Genomic DNA, 18888 nt, shown 5'->3' on the forward strand with positions numbered 1-18888 from the left:
ATTTTGGAGTCTCTATTTCCATGTCCATTCACGGCTTACAGATGCAAACCCTGATAAAGCCATCAGAAATCACACCCAAATATTTGGGAGCAGAAACTTGGCCAGATCACTTGAAGCCAATGTGGCCTTTCCCCAAGGTCTTTCAGCTATAATCAGGAAGTTGTTTCTGTTTCTAATAAATTGATGGTAGACAGTTTTATTTTTAAGAAAAAACCGATTTATTTCCCTCTCAGTAATTACAAAGTTTCTTGTATTGACTGACACAGTATATAAGTGAAGCAGATCATGGCAAGATTTGTTTCAAGAGCTTTGTCACTGTCTTTCCTGTCATATCACTCTACTTAAGTGTTCAACCTTTTCTGTGTAAAGACCACTAACCATTGTAGTAAATTTGTCACACAAACAAGTGCTTAAGGCGAATTTAGATCATCAGAATAATTCCGCATTTTTCCTACATTTAAAAATATTTTGTATCTTATTTTCTGTCCTGCTGCTAATTATCCTAAAATGGGCTTTGTAATAGAAAAGGATTTTTGTCACTGAACCAGTAATTTTTCTGATACACTGTACTGCTAGTAATGTGATTGCTTAAATAAAAATTGGTGCAGCTTTAACATCGTAATATATTCACTCATTTCCTTGCCTTTCATTCTAATAGCGTAAGACATAATGAACTCTTGGTAGATATAGTAATATCCCATAAGTATCTCTGCAGGATTTATGTTGTCATTTAATATTATTTCAAAGGACAAAACATAATTCTTGCCATTTTGCTCAGCTACTCATTTTGTGATTTTTTTTGTTCTCCCACTATCACTGAAAAGAAATGATCAAATTAACCATTTTAACAAGCATTTGCTAGTTGTGCCTACATACCATTCATTTAAATGACTTGTGAAATCAATCAAATAATGGGGCCTAGTCTTCTTTCCCTGAATAATGACTTCAAGGAAGATCCACCTCCCTCTCCGGGAAAGAATGGATAGCTGGGAATGCTCAGGGGAATAAAAGGATTTAAAGCACTGCACATAAAAGGCTGAGTAGAGGAGTCTTTGAAAATAAATGCAGGCTTTAACAAAGGATGAGAAAGAAAAGGGTACAGAGGGAGCGGCTTGGTGTAGATATGGACAGCGCATACAGAAGAGGCTACTGAGGAGATGCATAATACCCCAAGCGAATGAGCAAGAGGTGCTGGGCTGTAGGCTGAGGGAAACACACTGTGATGAGGGGCACAGGATGTGCAGAAGCTGCCTGTGGCTGATGGGGTAATGAAGAGACCTCAAAAGGAAGCCAGTCTGGAAAATTAAACTAATTATCTCAAGACTAAGTGTTTGCATTTCCGCTAGTATGCCATGAGCTGTTCTTCACAATCAAAAAATTACGAAGGTGAGAAAAAGGCATGAGGTCCATTTAATATTTTAAAAATTGCAACAACTCTTTTTCTTATATCCTGTCCTGGGGTACCTAAACCCTAAACCAAGACAATCCCATATTAAGGATTAATTGAAAATAAAAAGCACCCGATTTAATAATCAATCCAGAGTGGTGAAAAGAATCGCAGCATTACCTCACGGTTACACAACTTCTGTCTGAATTTTTGCATTTGTAGCAAAGTTTCACAGGAGGATTTTCTTAGAGCAGGACTGAAGTAGGCTGTAGCATTTCTAGTGAGTGTTTACATACACTTCTCCAGAAAACATGCAAACATAGAAATTATTAAAGAAGATGGTGAGTAATCTTCTTGGATTACTGAGTGTTCAAAATATTTTTTAAAAAATTAAGCTACTTCCTCAGTTGTTTTTTTTTTTGTTTCAGTAAGTTGTTGGTGGGTTAAACATATAATTAAAAATGAATGCACACATGGCTGAGATTTTTTATTGTGTCAGAGCTAACAATTTTGTGGAGAAATGCTAGGTCATCATCACTGCCTGACAAAATTCCAATCATGTATATTTATCCACCCCCAATTATTGAAGTAACAGTTGAGTCACGAGACTTACTCATGGATATTTGGCATTACTCTCCTCTGACACTACCAATTGGACCAGACCAGTCATGGGTCTGACCAAGTACTGACAGTGTTTTTCTAGGAGTGTTTGCAATGCTTTGTGAAGATCATGTTTGAGCAGTTCAATAGTGTTGGGCTGGAAGATCATTAAAATGCCACTGTCCTTCCGTAGGGCATTCTTTGTTGAGACTCAAAATGCTGCAGTTTTCTGAATATAGGATACAAATTTTAAAATAAATGTAACAATTGGAACTATGCTGACTGTGACAGATAGACAGGATATCCAGAGGTGGGTGCAGAACTTTAGGATGCTGAAGAACATCATCAAGGCCCTCTTCTGTAAGTTGGTGCCATACTTTCACCATCCTCACATGAGTTTTCAGAATCCAGAGCTATGTCCAAGTAAATGACTGCCATCCTTTAGTCTTGCAACCTCTGACCATTACTCCTTGGTCACTAATTCCTTTGAGGTGAGCAGGTACACCACAGGTCAAGAGGGTATGGAGATTTTGTCCTCAGCACTGCTGTGAAGAGGAGATCTTCAAGGCTTTGATCTCCAAGACTTCTGAAAGAGAAGCCTTGATAAGATTCTTGTCTTATTCTTCTACTTCCAGTCTCCTGCAGCTACAACTACATACATAAAGCTCTGCTCAGCTTCTGAGTGCCACTGGGTTATCGTGCCCCTTGAAAAACTCCTCTTTCCATCATGGTACACACACATTTGCTGGAAATGTAATTTTTTGGGGCTGCAGACTGCAACTACCTGAGTGTTTTGGCAGGTGTAAGAGGGTGCTTCCAGTGTGGTAGACGAGATTAAAGTGTGGGGAAAAGAACGATAATACAAAAAAGATGGGTTCAGCAGCAAAAGGCAGGAAAAATGAGAAAGGTTTCAGATCTAAAATTCATATAACTGAGGATAAAGCAGGAGTCATAGACACTGCTGAATTGATTGAGAAAAGGCAGTTGGCAGTAACAAGGAAGATATATGCACTACCTGACTGTGCAGTCTCCTTCAGGCTTTGAGGCCACTCTTCAGGGTCTGACAGCTTTGGGGAATGTCTGTACCTTATCTACGTACTGGAGGTTCTTGTCATGGAAAGTCCACATAAGGATTCAGGACCAATTACTCCATTGAGTGTTGGAATGCTGTAGAGTTCTGGTTTCATGCAGCAGGAATCTGCTTTGTGCACATCAACATCACTTTGAGAAACCAGTTAATAGGTGACAAAGTACAGTCTGGGTATTTGCTTCAAAACTGCCCTATTGCTATAAAGTAAATTACTAAAGTTAACAGAATGACTGTGCGTCATAAGTGCATGAATATGTCTCTTCATGACCATGATGAAGAATTTTTTTGTTTTTCCTTAAGGGTTCTGTTGAAAGGCATATGATTAAAAAGAAATAATATGATTACTGCTTATTGTTTCTGGTTTTCTGCAAAATGGAGGAAACTAAAAAGACCATTTTGTTCACAGGACAGCTTTGCAATAATACAAAGAACTGCATTCATACTTTGCTTTTCTGCCATGTTGTAAATATTTCAACCCCAAATAAGTTTGTGTAGTAGCTGACAAATGTATTGATTTTGTAAGTATAAATCTTTGAGCAATGTCATATGATTCTTTTTTTAAAAAACCAAATGAATTGAAAGATCTGCAGCCCTGAGGAAGGAAGGAAATAGAAACCATCTGTGAAACTTGATTTCTGTATTTGCACCATAATGGTGTATTATTTGCATGTCCTTTGTCTAAAGGTTAACTTTCGTTAATTTCCTAAATCCTAAAGAATAGTCTGAGCCTTCAACTTCCCTTTTGTTGGTTTCCTAAACCCTAAAGAATAGTCTGACCCCTCAACTTTTCAGTCTGAAGCTCTGCATAACTGACACTGATAGGCCATATGATCTTGAAAACAAGACCTTTTTTAGCTTTCATGTGAGTAATTTTCTTTCATGTACTAGTATTGCTAAGTTTAGCTTGTGGTTGGGAATCTCAGACAGTGGCCAGATGAGCAGTTAGAGCTGGAAACAGACATCCTGCCCTTGCTCTGTACCTGTGTCCTGTCCACCAGCTGGGATCTGGAAGCTGGGGAGATGGCTGAGATGTCAGGGGTTTTCAGCAGCAGTGGAGATCCACTCTTGCGCCTCTCCAGCTCCAGACTAACCTGAATCCCAGCATCCCGTAGCACACACAGTTAATTTTGTTTCTGTTGGGACCCTGGCCAAACTATGCCCTTTGTTAATGAAATTTGCTTCAGGAATCTTCTAGAGTAGATCTCCTTCTACTTACCATGCATCCTACTGCTGCTCATGTAGTAAAACTAGCAGGGCAGACTTGAGTAAGTTTAAAATGTGATGCAGCTTTCAGGAAACCCCAGAATGTCGCAATGTCATCCTCTCTTGGTAATAACCATGAAGACAGTCTTCAAAACAGGGTTTGGCTTGCCTGTTGATGAGTGCACCTGTTGTTACCTCACTTGTGAAAAGTGGAGATCTGAAAGATGAATTAACATTTTTTTCTGCTCAGTGCAGAACCATTCTCTGTATTTGATTCTTCCCCTAGCCTGTCTTACCAAAAAGCTCATAAAAATGGCACCAGCCAGGAGAGTTCACTGTTAACAAATATTCTTTGATGCAGTATTTCACTATAGCTGAATTATAGCTGATCACACAATCTTTCCTAGTGAAGATAGGCTATAAAGTCGTATCTGGCAAAAGCAGTTTTCCTGTTACTTCTACATTTTGTGGGAGACAGTTCTCTGCACCTTTTTCTGAGAACCCAGAGCTGAGCATAAATAAATACAATAAATAAATAATACAATAAATAAATAAATACAAATAAATAAACACAACTGTAGCAGAAATCTGGACTGCAGAGAAATACCCTCACAATAAGAAACCTATAGAAGCTGTTGCAGCAAGATGAGATATGGTTTGCAGAAGCTCTGAACTTGAGCTATGTTTATCCCACAAGCTGTCACCAGTGCGGCCACACTGTGAAGAAGCTCAATCCCTAAGACGGAGTGGTAGAGAAGTTTACTGTAATTTCACTGCAACTTCACAACTTAGAAAAATATGTGCACAGATATTCCTGTGTCTCTGTCACTCCACTACTTTATTGAAATAAAGCTGTGGCCCTTCAGCTTCTCCCAGCAGTCCTCGAAGCAGAAACCTGAGAACAATTGTACCTAAGAAAGGGCTAGAGATGGAGGATTATTGAACTGCATTGTGTGAGGTGGGGAGTGGCAGATGGAAGCTCCTTTTGGGTACAGTTTGTCACTTCTCTTCCTCTGTGAGTTAATGCCTTTCTCTGTTCATACTCCACTGATTCTCTCTCTCACTAGGCTCAAATTCTGCCTTTCAGCAGCCAAGGGGTATGGGGAATAAATCCTGAATGCAGACAAGGTGTGCTTAAGATCAGGAGTCTCAGTCTCCAGGATGAACCAAGAAGCTGGATACCCTGGCTGAAGTCTGCCAAGGCTCAGGAGCACAGCAGCATGCCAGATCCTCCCTGGATTTGAGCATAACAGCCTGGTAAGTGTTCAGTAAGGGACCCCAAACTGCAGTACACTATCATTATTACAGTGGCTTTACTATAGAACTCAAAATGAAACCAGTTTCCCAAGCTAATGCAGAACAAGGCCTTGAAAACAAATAATGATGTATTTATATAGGACATTTCTTTTTACCAGAAAACATTAAAAAAAAGCACATTGATTCCAGATTACAATGTTAGAGATGCATGAAGAACATCTGTCATTATGACAGAATCATAAATCATCATGGTGAAACCCTGACATGCCTTTTTTCATTGGCAAAGTAATTTTTTAAAATGGGATATAATTAAGTTGCTTAGAGCCACATATTATCTATTTTAAACCTATTATTTTTCTTATGTGAAAACTGTCAGATGAAACGTGCTGGTTTGGTTTTGGTTTTAAATGCAGCTAATAAAAAACCTGACCACTGTTCATCACAGCAATTCAGGGTGCTGCTAGGAACTGTCCCATGTGAAGAAATTATAAGGAAAATAGACCTGTGAGTAAGTGAAACCATGCTCTAGGTGCACCAGCAAACCATCCTGACATGGAATACAGATAAGTAGCAAGAGGCCAGTATATCTGCATCAGGAATTCTCAAGTGACTTGAATATCAAAAAGGAAATCCTACAAAGAGTGAAATCAAGGGCATATTGTAGAAGCAGCGGCCTTCTCGGCAATCCTGGCCTTGATTAACAGCTGTTATCCCATGGGAAAGTGCATACCAAAGGATAAGTCCAGCCATAAATACCTGTGCTTTGACTTAGAGCCCAGAAAACTGGGCTGTGAAAGTGTGTGGGATGAATGATAAGAGCTAGAAACATCGGCTCTACTCTTCCTGGTTTTGTGTGGTTACTTTCTCTCTCCTCCTGGCTAGCTGTGTAATTGATCCTAAATCTTGTACGCAGAAGAAACATGTAAATACTCAAGTGTGTTTTATAAAGACAATCCTGCTTGATGACAAAGTGGTGGTCCATTATTCTCAGTCTCAAAGCATATAAGTGAGATGGGTAATAAAGCAGTGGCATAAACATCTAGGGATCGAACTAGAAAGAATCAGTCACAAAGTGAGTTACAGCCTTCCTGGAGCATAAAATGGAAGAAAGAGAGATTCTATAAATACCAAGAAGTTAGAGGAAGAGAAGGGCAAAGGCACAAATAACAGATGGGCAGAGTTGAGGGAAATGTTTTATTAATTTGCTACTTTCTTCACATGCACATAAACATTAAGGATAGGTAATGATAAGGCTGTTTTTTTAACTGAATGACATATGCCAGAGTAGGGAAAGAAACAAGTAAAGGAATGCTTGAATAAGTCAGATGTATGCAAGTCTCTAGTGCTTGCTGAAATTCACTTAATACCTACTGGGCTCTTGAATTATCTCTGAAAGTTCCTGAAGGACTGGTTAAGTCACCAGGGCCTACAGCAACTATTTAGCCTAAGAAGGAAATACAGTCAGCATCATACTTTACAATTTTTGGTAATTAGCAGAAATCTGGCATTGCAATATACATTTTTCAAATTATTTTAAACTAAACATGCACTGGGTTTAAAGCCTTGCTCTTTCTTAATTCTTCCCATTGTGGCACCTGGGTTTTAAAACAGAAAAGAAAAATTTAGTAAGGTATTTGTTTCTTAAATTTGGCATTCATAGCAGGCTTAGATTTCGACACTATCAAGAAGTTATTGGTTGTTTGCAGGGTTATAACTGTTCCTGCTTTTAAAAATGGGAAAGGAAGAACCTAGGGAATTACAGAGTACTCTGACTAATGTCAATACTGAGAAAGATAATGAGACAAATTATTGAGAAATAAATTCATGCACACCATGAGAAGAAGATAAGAAGCATCCAACATGAATTTGTCAAACTAATCTAATTACCTTCTTGAAGAAGGCAACAGGTCCAAAAGATAAGGAAAAGCAGTTCAAATGACTGTATGTAAGACCCAAGATGTATCTTGACCTGAGTAAGGCTTTTGACATCGTCCTGGACACAGAGAATTTCACGCTTTCTGTGCTGACATGCACAGACCCACAAAGGAACACTTGTGTTTGACCTGAGGCCACGGAGAAGGCTTCCAGAATTGATAGATGGAACTGAAACTGTGAGTGTGTAGTTTGAATAGAAGTGTGTTGTATCACTTGGTGGAAAGTTTAGACTTTACGGTTTTAGAATATAGTAATATGTATGCAACAAGATGGAGGTTTTAGGGTGTTAGCCTGCCTTGCTCTTTCACCTTGTTCTTCATGGATTTTAATAATATTGTGTGATTGGATAGAAAAATCCAGTGTGGAACACAAGTTATTTTTATTACATGGGTTATTACATGGGTTTGGTTATTGTATAAAATAAATTAGTTAGCATTTTATAATTGGGTAGTTGACACTTAAAAGGCCTTGGAAAGAGATACCTGGGTCTCCATTTTCTAGACTTTTAGCTCAGTGTGCAGATGGCCTCACTGGCTGTGAGAATGTAATATAGATAAGAAAAAATAAACAACTGAGTCCGAACATGAAAACCATCTCTCTCTCTCTCTCTCTCTCTCTCGCTCATTAATCCCAACCTTGAGGAGAAGAACCCAGAGACATTTGACAGTCCTGCATGCTCATAAATGAACTGGGGAAAGCTGTTCAATTTGAAATCACCCCTAATTCAATCCACTGTCAAAAGTAAACCTAATACCTTGTAGTTGGTAGCTGCATGTGGAGATGTCTTGTGCAGCTCCTAATGGATAGGCTTCTGTTAACATTTCAATAAAGATTTAGATGACAGAATTAGAAATAATTATATACCTATAAGCTTGGTAGGTGACAATATGTAAAGATTTGCAGAATGTGCTCAAGGACAGAATTAGAATTCAAAAATATCCTGACAGGTTGTGAAATCCAACATGAAAAGTTTGAACAAAGGCCATCGCAGAGGGCTACATTTGGGAGGATGAAATCAAAAGCATAACCACAAAATGCCACTGCAGATAAAGATCTAGTGATTAATGAGGGCCATGAATGAGCCAACAGTGTGTTGCTGTTGAGGAAAAGAGATAAATGTAATTCTAGATTTTCTTGAATTGTCTGCTCAAGACAGAGTATGTAAGATGAGAAAATTAGCATGTTCTTCTTGGCACTGGTGAAGCCTCAGCTAAAATGCTGTTTTACACTGAGGCACCATAATTTCAGAAAGATGTAGATCAGCTGGAAGCAATCCAGAGATCAACAAAGATGAAGACTGGAAAACTGGATCCCTAAAAGAAGGTTGCAAGTTGTAGTTTTGTTCTAATCTCAAAAAAAAAAAAAAAAAAAAAGTTATATGGCATTCAACGGTCTTTAAGTACATAAAAGGCTATTACTAAGAGGGTAGTTTCATGTTTTTTCATGTTTTTTCCCAGAAATGACACACATAATGGCAAGGAAACCTTTTTCAGCTATTACTACAGTAAGTATGACAGTAACATATTGTAACTAGAAGAAAAGATTACTGCTGGAATATATTACCCGAGAAGGTTGTATAATACTTGCCATTATTGATTTTAGATAGAAATCAGAGGGACTGCCATCTGCACTTATCAAGACAGTTGTGGACTTTCTTTGAAGCTAGGAGATGGCCCAGGTGCATGTTTTGAAGCAGGTGCCTGAGGTCACTGGAATTGTGACAGAGCATACAAATTATTACAAGGTAATCCATAACATACTTTCACTAAGAAAGCATTTGAAAATTCCATGTGTGGTTCTGAGCCTACCGGATTGCTGTTACAGAATATTGCAAAGGTTGTTTTTTGGTATTTTTTTTAAACATTTTTCCTTTGATTTTGAGTTGTGAGATTTTTGGTTTGTTTTTATTTTACCTCAGGAAGGCTTGGTACAGCTTTGATTAAAAATATTGGGGAATAACAAACTACATAACCCCTTGAGATTCCATCCAAATCTATACTTCCATGATTCATGTGCAAGCTACTGTATTTTTCTGAGCTGTTGAAGAGCTCTGAAAGCACAAGTTAATTATTAAACTAGTTCTTTTCCCAGGGCACTAGTGACCTAATCATTTATGATAGTGCTGAAATGATGAATTAAACAAACAACCAGAATAAACACAGATCAAATAATCTTTGCCAATGGAAAAGGACAAAATCTTGTTTTCATGCTTTGTCTGCAAAACAACTGCACAGATATGGATGTCAGTAAAACTAACAAGTGCAGACTTCCCAACCTGTGAGAAATTCTGTTTTAGTAATTCTTATTCAAAGTTTTAGGACATTTTTCTATTTTGGAAAATTAGAAGAATGGGAATGAGAAAAAAACGTATGTGCTTTGAAAAGGTTGGAAATCTTTGAGGGCTTGAATTGCAACAGATCATTTCAACATTCAAAACCCAAAATGTTGCAGTCATGGTGTACCACATATATATATATATATATATATATATATATATATATATATATATATCTGTCTAGCTAGGGGAGCATAGAGCCCTCATATACACAAGAAAATGCCAACCAGAATTACTGTGCAAGTAAAATAGCATTCTGCAATATGATATTTTTTTGTGTTAGCTCAAAATAAATCTCTTTAAAATCATACTCACAAAGAAAAATGGAGCAAATCCATTTATTTTTCTATCTAATCTTTTTACTATTTTTTTTCAGAACTAATTTTTTTTCAGAAAATACGGTCTTTGTTAGATATTCAAATCTATATAAAACTTCTGACAAACTCTAGTCACTACTTAATATGAAAATAACTGGCTCAAAAATGTTTTCTAGAGACATCTGTGCTCATCAGAGTGGACTGTCTTATTGACCAAAATATGACTGTAAACTAGAAATGTTTTCAGTCACCATTGTTTTTTTAATCTAATAAAAGATGATCCTCAAAGATAGGATCAGGATTATGACTTTACAGAAATTTATAAATATTTAGTTTTGGTGTTTATAGGCTATACTTCAGTGAATATCCACTGGTTCTTTTGTTCTTTTAAAACTATACATGACATTTAGACACCAGAATAAGGATTTCACACTGTACAAGAACTTCTTCTCTTATAAGCAAACCACTGGAGCTTGTGAATATTTCTGTGCAAATGGATAAATACTGACATAATACATCTGGCTTGCATCAGGTGTATCATCAGACAATGGTCAACAGCAGTAAAAAACTTGCAAAATTTCAAAGACCCTGGGACAAACATGTCAGGTGTCAAGGGCAGCCTTAATCCCAAAGCACAGGGAGGGACAATTAGACAATGGGGGTTGGGGTAGACAACCTTTAAAGGTCTCTTCCAAACCAAGCTCTTCTGTGATTCTATGACCCAAGAGAAGAGAACTCAGCTGAGCTGATTTCATTGCTGGCACCTGTAAATTCGAAGGTGGACTCTCTGCTTTGCAGGCCAGGCTGTTGGTACAGCCCCATTGCACACACCAACAGACTAAAGTGTCTTAAGCGGATTAAATAGCTTTAAGCAGCTTTGAAGACTTAGATACTGTAAGCTTATAAAGCAGTTTAAGCTGCTTAAACCACTCTAGGACTTTAATAAGGGCCTCACAATGCTGCTCTTGGCCTGGCGAGTGAAACAAAGCTGGCTGCAGCTCCCTCGCCATGGGCTGGAAGGATGGAGCTGCAGGGTTGCCACAGATCCAGCAAGGAATCTGCTGATATTGACATACTTTGTCAATGGTGTTGTATGAAATAATGCATCATATACTTTCTGTCTTTGGTTAACTCATTATTACTTTCTTTTCTTTTGGCTACCTTACTTCCCCAGCCACCACTGTGTCTTTTTTTCTATTTTCGCCCATTTAGCTCAGGCTCTTTCAGCATCTCTTTTCTGTCTAATTAATTCTTCCTGAAGAGATCAGTGGGCTTCTCTTACCACAGTGATACACTTTTATGAAGAAAACACATCTCAATTCAGCCTATTCAATCCACAGAACCATGCTGGGGGTAACTGTTCATTTGTATCATAATGGTTTAACCTAAATCTACAACTTTTTTTTTCTTAGAAGAAGGGCATGAGTTGATAGAAGCATTGTGGAAAAACCCAACCATGTAATCCCAGGAAGTACCAGTGGCAGTCATTAAGTTATCACCTACAAAATCAGAAAACCAGATGGGAGAGTATTGTTCAGTAGAAGGAATACAATGCACTGAATCTGTGTCGCAGTTTCTGGCTTTTTGGAGGTTTCATAAAGGATTTAAGAGGAGGAAGTCTGGGGACAGCTGTCCAGAAAAATGGGTAAATTTATGTTCCTACACTGAATCTCTTAGGGCTGAGGGGGCTTTGTTTTCAGTTTTTACTCCATCTGTTTGAATTTGAGGTATGCTGTGCAAACCACAAGTCGTGTTGTTCCTACCAAAGGATGTAACACCCCCTCCCACTTACACAGAGGACAGCAGCTGAGTTTGGTTTAGTGACAATTCACTTTGAGCTCCCATGCTAAGAACTAGGGCAGTGGTGATAATATACTGGAGCATTTTGATCCTTGCTGCACAGGATCCTCTCAGGCCTGCATCATCCCATTTCTCTGGTGTTTGAATTTTTCTTCAAGAACAAGAACATTTTTCATGCGGTTTCCGGTTCCTTTACAAGTAGCATTCACCTCTTTTTCATATCCTTCACCCATTTCCTGGGGCTGTATCCTCACTTTTCAAGTGTTGTCTCTCCACAATCCTCAGCTTAACTGGGCCCATATTTTTCACAGGCTCATGGAGTCCCTTCACACACTTCAATCACAATTTAGCTAAGAAATGTAACTATTAAGCTTATCATGCTCAAACAATGTGTTTGAAAGACTAGAGAGTGTAAGCAGGAAGAGGGATAATGGTCAGCCGTACTTACTATCTATTTTTTGCTGATTATCTGTGTTATTAGTTCCTAAATGATGTTACCTATCACCATAGTGTGTATTGAATGCACACCACGTCAAATGTGGCATAATTATACAATCATCATTTAACACTTTCATTAGGGCTTGATTTATACAAAATGTTATTTTTTTTCAGTATCCTGAAAACATGTTTGTCTCCATTTTTATTGAAGAAGATGATTTGTAGCATGATCTATTCATTTCATGTCATCAATGCATTTTAATCTCTTCTCCCATTTATCCACCTATCAATAATTACTTCCTTCAAAATGTGGTCAAAAACCCCACATATGATGTCAAAAGGATTCACTAGCTTGGTGAGTGATTGAATATTTTTTTTTTAAATATTGGTTTGATATGCTCCCATCAGGTGACACCACTGGTAGTTAAATATATATATTTGTATAGATACAGATATATTTGTAGTGGAGTAATGGAACCATGGGATTGTGGTTTCCTTAGGTTCATGACTTGTGTCCACATCATCCTCCTAGTTGTACCATCTCCTTCTCCAGCTCCTGCCAGTTTTGTAGGAAAAAGGGCAGGTTGTTTGGACTAGCTGTGGGCTTTTTGATCAGTGGATCAGTGTTAGCTGCTTGGAGTCCATACAGCTCTCAGGCTGGAGAAGGTGAGCTGCAATCCCCATTTCTTCAGCTCCAGCAGAAATTTGGGTCTCATTCTTCTCTAGGAAGCTGCTCATTTCCAGCAGCAATTAATGATGGGAATTGAGGAGGGTAAGGTTAATTGTGAGCATGGAAAAGTAATCTTTTTTAACCATGAAAGCTATATGTAGTCATCTTTTCACAACTCATGTGTTTTCTTTGCCATATATTCTGTTACATCTCAGGAGACAAAGATCCTATTCATGTTGCAAGAGAGTTTGGGTAGTTTCACAAGTGAAGGATTTTTTTAACATTTGTAAACCAGAAAATAGAAACCAGGCATCGGGTTATGTATACAGGCCATGGTTTGGCAGACCTTTACACTTATGCACAAATTTCAAGTGGAACTTGATTTCCCTTGACTTCCAGGAAACATCAGAGTATGTTAAAATTAACTCTGCTGCTCTGACAGCAGCACTGCACGTTTGCATGGCTTGGTAAACAACTGCGTGTGCACCAGAAGTATTTTGTTGACTGCATTAAGCCTGGTGAGGTCACACATCTGTGCTGATCCATTCACCAGTGGAGAAGGAAAGTTAGCAATGCTGCTGCTGGACTAAATTACCAAGTGCTGGCAGGCTGCCGGGGTCATGTTGCTGGGCAGATCATCAGGTGTTGGCCAGTCACTGAGGGCTGCTCACACAGCAAAAATGTACAGGACAGCAGGCTCACCCTTCCTTCCTTCCCCAAAATCAAGACGACTGTCTCCTTGATGGGTCTGTAGGATTAGAGCTGACCTTGCTACAGGACAGCATGGGGCTTCTATAAGCCAAATTGTGTTTTTTTTACCTCTTCATCTTTGGCATTCTCTCCCAAACCTTGACACTCCCACCACTGTTTAATTGTTTGGGTTTTTTTAATTTTGTTGAGCTGAAGTAAAACAATAGATTACTTCAACTTCAAAAAATAACTTTTATTTACACTTGTTCCTAGTTATTTATTTTCCTTTTTTTCCAGTTTTGGTGGCTAGCTTCTTCAGCTAATGGATGACACAGAGAAATACCTGAATCTATCATATGTCTGTGAGGACCAAATTCCTAGATTGCAAGACCAGCCTAATTCTTTGCTCTGCTGGAAGTCATCTTAAGAGGTATATAGATTTTAAGATTTTAGGAAGAAAGCCACTGTTTGCACTCTACCAATATTAATTTCATGCATTCCCACCTGCATTCTTCATTCTGTAATTGGGCTGCACTTCCATCTGCACTCACATCCTGCCTTGACACATATCCACGTGCAGATGACGGGGCAGTGACAGGTAAGCCAGGCAGCTTGCAGGCTGAGTCACCCCAGGAAGGCAGACTGTCATCTGGCAGCCAGGAGGGAGAAGAAGGAAGTGTGCCAACCAAACAGGTGATCTGAGCAATGCATGGCACGCCGCATGCCAAAACAGAGGTTGCACAATGTTGCTATGACAGAGAAACGTGGAGAAGAACACAAGAATGCATTTCCAAAATGGTCTTCATAGTAGGAATTAAGAAATACCAAAACTCAGCCTATTTCTTTTCATGGACCACTTCAATAACAAAGATGACTATAGGAATCAAAAAATAGAGCACTGGTGTAGCAGAACCCTATCAGTATTTTTGTTCACTTTTATATGGATCTTTTCCTTTGCATGGAGGCTCAAAAGCAGGATCACAAACACAATTTATGAGTATGGAGCAATTATGCCATTTGCTGTATTGTACACACAATAAATGGCTGTGAGTAATGTGCTATTAGCCTAAGCATTAATATCCTCACTGCCTCTGATGCAGGTAACCACTGGATTTCTGCTAGTCAGGCAGATGGTAATCACATGGGGAAGTGTGAGATTCCATTGCTTCTTGCAATAGGATGATCCTCAGTTTTGCCAAGTTGCTATATTTTGATTGATTTTTTTTTTCTCAGAATTTTAGACTTATTTCAGTTGTTTATTTTTCCATGAGTATTCGAGTGACTGCTGCCAACTCAACAATTTCACTTCTGTTTTTGTTTCAGCTTTTTTTTATATATCTTGCTTGGCTTAAGTGTTTATATTGCCACTTATAGGTTAGCAACCTTTTTTTAGTCAAGCAGACTTGGGGATCACATGGCCTACCTAGGCCTTGTGTTAAAATAGTAAGAGTGTGAAAGATCTACCAATATGGTGGGAGACAGATTGATCTGTACTTGTTGTTTGATGTATTTTTAAGCACCTTGCTGGCTTAAACATGTGGGTCCTGCCAGATGGCAAGAAGACTCAGAAATAGATACTGACACAAACACCCTGCAGGGTCAGACGTTCTGTATAACTGGTGGTATCAGTGATGGTCTTTGTAATGCCAGGCAGAAATGTCTGGGAAGGATGGGCAGAACAAATAGGGTAAGCCCAAAAAAGGAGTGCATCATAAAGAAGATAAAAACTCAGAAATAAAAATTCTATAGTGTTGAGACAATGAAAAGTATGGAAGTACAGGAAAGAACATGAGAGTAAACAAATCAGTGACAAATAATGTCCTTTGTAAAGATGCAAAGGAAAGATGAACAGAGATGTATCAAATACCTAACACTTGAAATTGAAACTCCTGCCCTGGTAGGAAACCACAGATCTTGTTTACCAAGTTACAAAAATCCTGTGTGGGTAGTTTAGACAGGAAATGGGCTGATCAAAAGCAAAGATAGGGAAATATGTACAACAGAGATAATATGGATCAGCAAAGCATTTTAAAGAAGTCAGCAGCAGAAAGTTAGCCCTACTTTGACATGAGATTCTGTAACATGAGATGATGTGAATCTCTTTAAAAAGAGATTGCCGTTGGTGCAGTGATGACATCAAAAAAGCAAGTTGTAGTCCAGTAGGTAGCAGCAAAAACACAATGAAAGACATTTTCGTTGTACTAGAAATGCTAAGAGACCATGATGTCACTGCAGGAGTAAAATTTTAAGAGTTGTTGGAAAAAAAACTGGGAAAAAAGCGCCAAATTTTTACAAGAGGAAACATGGAGTTGTTAAAATACTAAGATGTGAGACTGGGAAGGTGTCTCTCTGCCCTGTGCAGATAGGGGAGGTCATTTGCAGTGGAATGTTGCACAACATGACACAGAACTGGAGAAGAGCAGCCTCTGGACTGAGGCCCAGAAAAACAGATAGTCATGCAAAAGAACTGTCCTGAAAGAACACGTGCAGTGACATGCTTTGCTCATCACCATCTTCACTGATAATTTTTTCAGGCTGCTTGACATGGGTCTCAGGAATGCCTTGTGGAACTTCAGCACTCAGCTCTTACTCCATCATCACCGCCTTGCAGAGATGCTGCATCTGGGAGTCCATCTAAGTGAGAGGCTGGTTCACTTTGAACACTGGTGTGAAGCAAGGCTACACTTACTTTCTGGAGCTCTTTAGCATTATCACGAGTAGCTACTGTGTAGGCAGCACGAGCAGCAGCATTCTGTGGGGTGGATTGCACGTATCTTGGAAGCGTAAATTGTGCTAGTAGCACTGCGTTACTGAGCCATAGACCTGAAAAAACCTGTGAAGATACATAACCTAGCAAAAGCAGTAAGCCAGACAGGATTCAAAATCAGTTATCAAAGCAAACATCCCTGAAAGCTTAATACCAAGCATCAAAGTCATGCTAGAAAATACAAATTCTGGGAAAGCAGAGCTTGCCAGTCCTGTCCATATCCCACTTCTGACTAATTAGGAAAGAACTGACAGTAAAAATAGGAAAGTCTTGCACCACTCATTTCAGCATATGTGAATCCAAGATATTCTGTTCCAGATTAAAAAAAAAAAAAAAAAAGAAAAAAGATTTTTTAGAATTATTATTTACATGTAATTACAATGCTAAAATAGATCCTGGAAAACAGAGACATCAAAGATGCTAGGAAAAGTAGATGCCTGGAGAAAAAGAAAGTGCCTATGAAAAGGTCTGAATGTTGGTCTCTGTCTCAGCACAGAGTTGAACTTCCCACCACCACCTCTCCATGCACCAGGCAGCAGGGAGCATGGGGTATAATAGTGCAATCTCTGAATGGCAACCCTCAAGAATTCCTCCAGAGATGATCCAATGTGTGTGAAGAAGACCCACCTGACAGGAATGATGGTGATCAATCCCAACCATGTGCTAGAAACTGCAGGGAATGACAATAAGAAATGGAAGATGCCACCTTCCACAGCAAGAACAACATAAGAACTGCAAAGAGAACCCAATACATTCTCCATAAGTGCTTTGTTTGCTCTGCAAAGAAATTTTTCATTACCTAGTTTGCCACTGGAGGTAATAGTTGTGAACCTTACCAAAGGGGAGGAAAATAATGCTCTTGCTCCAGAGATGCAAAGTGTAGCTGCTGTCCAGGTGAAAGCACTGTACCAAATACTTCAAGGAGCCAGGGAAAACCCCTTGCCAAGGCATCACTGTGTAATTGCTGCAGCCATGGTGGACTGGAGAGAAAGTCCAGGTCAAGAAGGGTTGGCAGGTGTGGGACTCAGGCAGTCATGCCAGTGGAAATTACTTGATCCCTGATTAAAGGGGCTTTGCCTTTCATGTATCTACAAAGGTATCTAGAGTCTACTGGTGTCATTAGCAATGATGGCTTATTTTCGTTACCTAGACTGAATGAAAGATCTTTAATCAAACTGTGTTGTATTAGACAGTTCTGCTGTTTAACCATAAATATTTGGTGTGCAATCTGGTGTTGATCTGCAAGGTTAGTAATATCTATAAAATAAGTAGTCCTTTTTTTATTTGCATTATCTACCAAGTAATTTTTGCGTATTAAGTTTGAACTTAGATCTGAGTGTGCTTTTTGAGGTGATTCCTCTTTGAAATAAGGGGGCACATTGAATACATTCAGGATATATTGTTCCTGCTGTAATTCCTAGTCATTTTCTTGGCCAAATTTTAACAAAAAAGCACTAAATCTATGCTTCTTTAGAAAAGTAAATCTCTACAGTCTGTTCTCAGCTTTCTTCTACATTTCTCATAATATCAAGCCCACACATAGCCCAGATTCCTCAATGGTAGCTGGTGAAATTTTTCCACCTTCTTGTGCTATATATATTCCAGTGTCCTGAGCAGCAGCCTGTGTCTGTGTTTTGAGTACAGACTGCTGTTATTTTAGATACCTGCCTCCATAAAGGAGCATCAGTGTTTCTTACACGTCTTCATAATGAGAGTTTTTCATTACTTTCACACGGGCTTAACCTAATTTCCACAATGAGGTTGTTCTTGTTCTCTCTAGTTAAATAACTAAATACATGTGTCTGTGTGTGTGTGTGTGTGTGTGTGTGTGTGTGTGTGTGTGTGTGTGTATAAAATGTTGGGAGTCTGTCCATCAAGATCCATATGTATTTGTATGTATACAGTGATTGAAGTAAAGAGCTTTATTCAGGAGGGACTCTTAAATGTGTGCCTTCTTTTTAAGCATCTACTGAAGTTTCATGCATGTTTACACACTTCTCTGAATAGGGGTGCATCGAAGAACAGGCTTATTTTCTGGAATCAAAACCTTGACTGAAATCAAGTCAAATCAAAATCAAAAGTGCCTGGATCACTTGCTGCTTGCAAGGCTGACAGCAGCAAGAGGATACAAACTCACACTGGCCTCACCAGTAATATAAGTAATATAAGTAATATAAGGACACATTGCATGTAATCTTGCAATGTGTTGTTCCTCAGGTGAGACCATGTGTTTTAGTAACCCGCCTTTATGCAGTGGGAGAATCAAGATGAAGGTCATGGGTCCCAGAACACAGCTGTGATGAAGCAAATCTACATTGTGACATTCAAATTTGTTATATAATTAGAACATTCAATTATAGACTGAAAGACATACTTAGACTGTATTAGAATATTCTCTG

The sequence above is a fragment of the Cyanistes caeruleus genome, chromosome 4 (assembly GCF_971803275.1).
Source record: "Cyanistes caeruleus chromosome 4, bCyaCae1.hap1.1, whole genome shotgun sequence".
NCBI lineage: Eukaryota > Metazoa > Chordata > Aves > Passeriformes > Paridae > Cyanistes > Cyanistes caeruleus.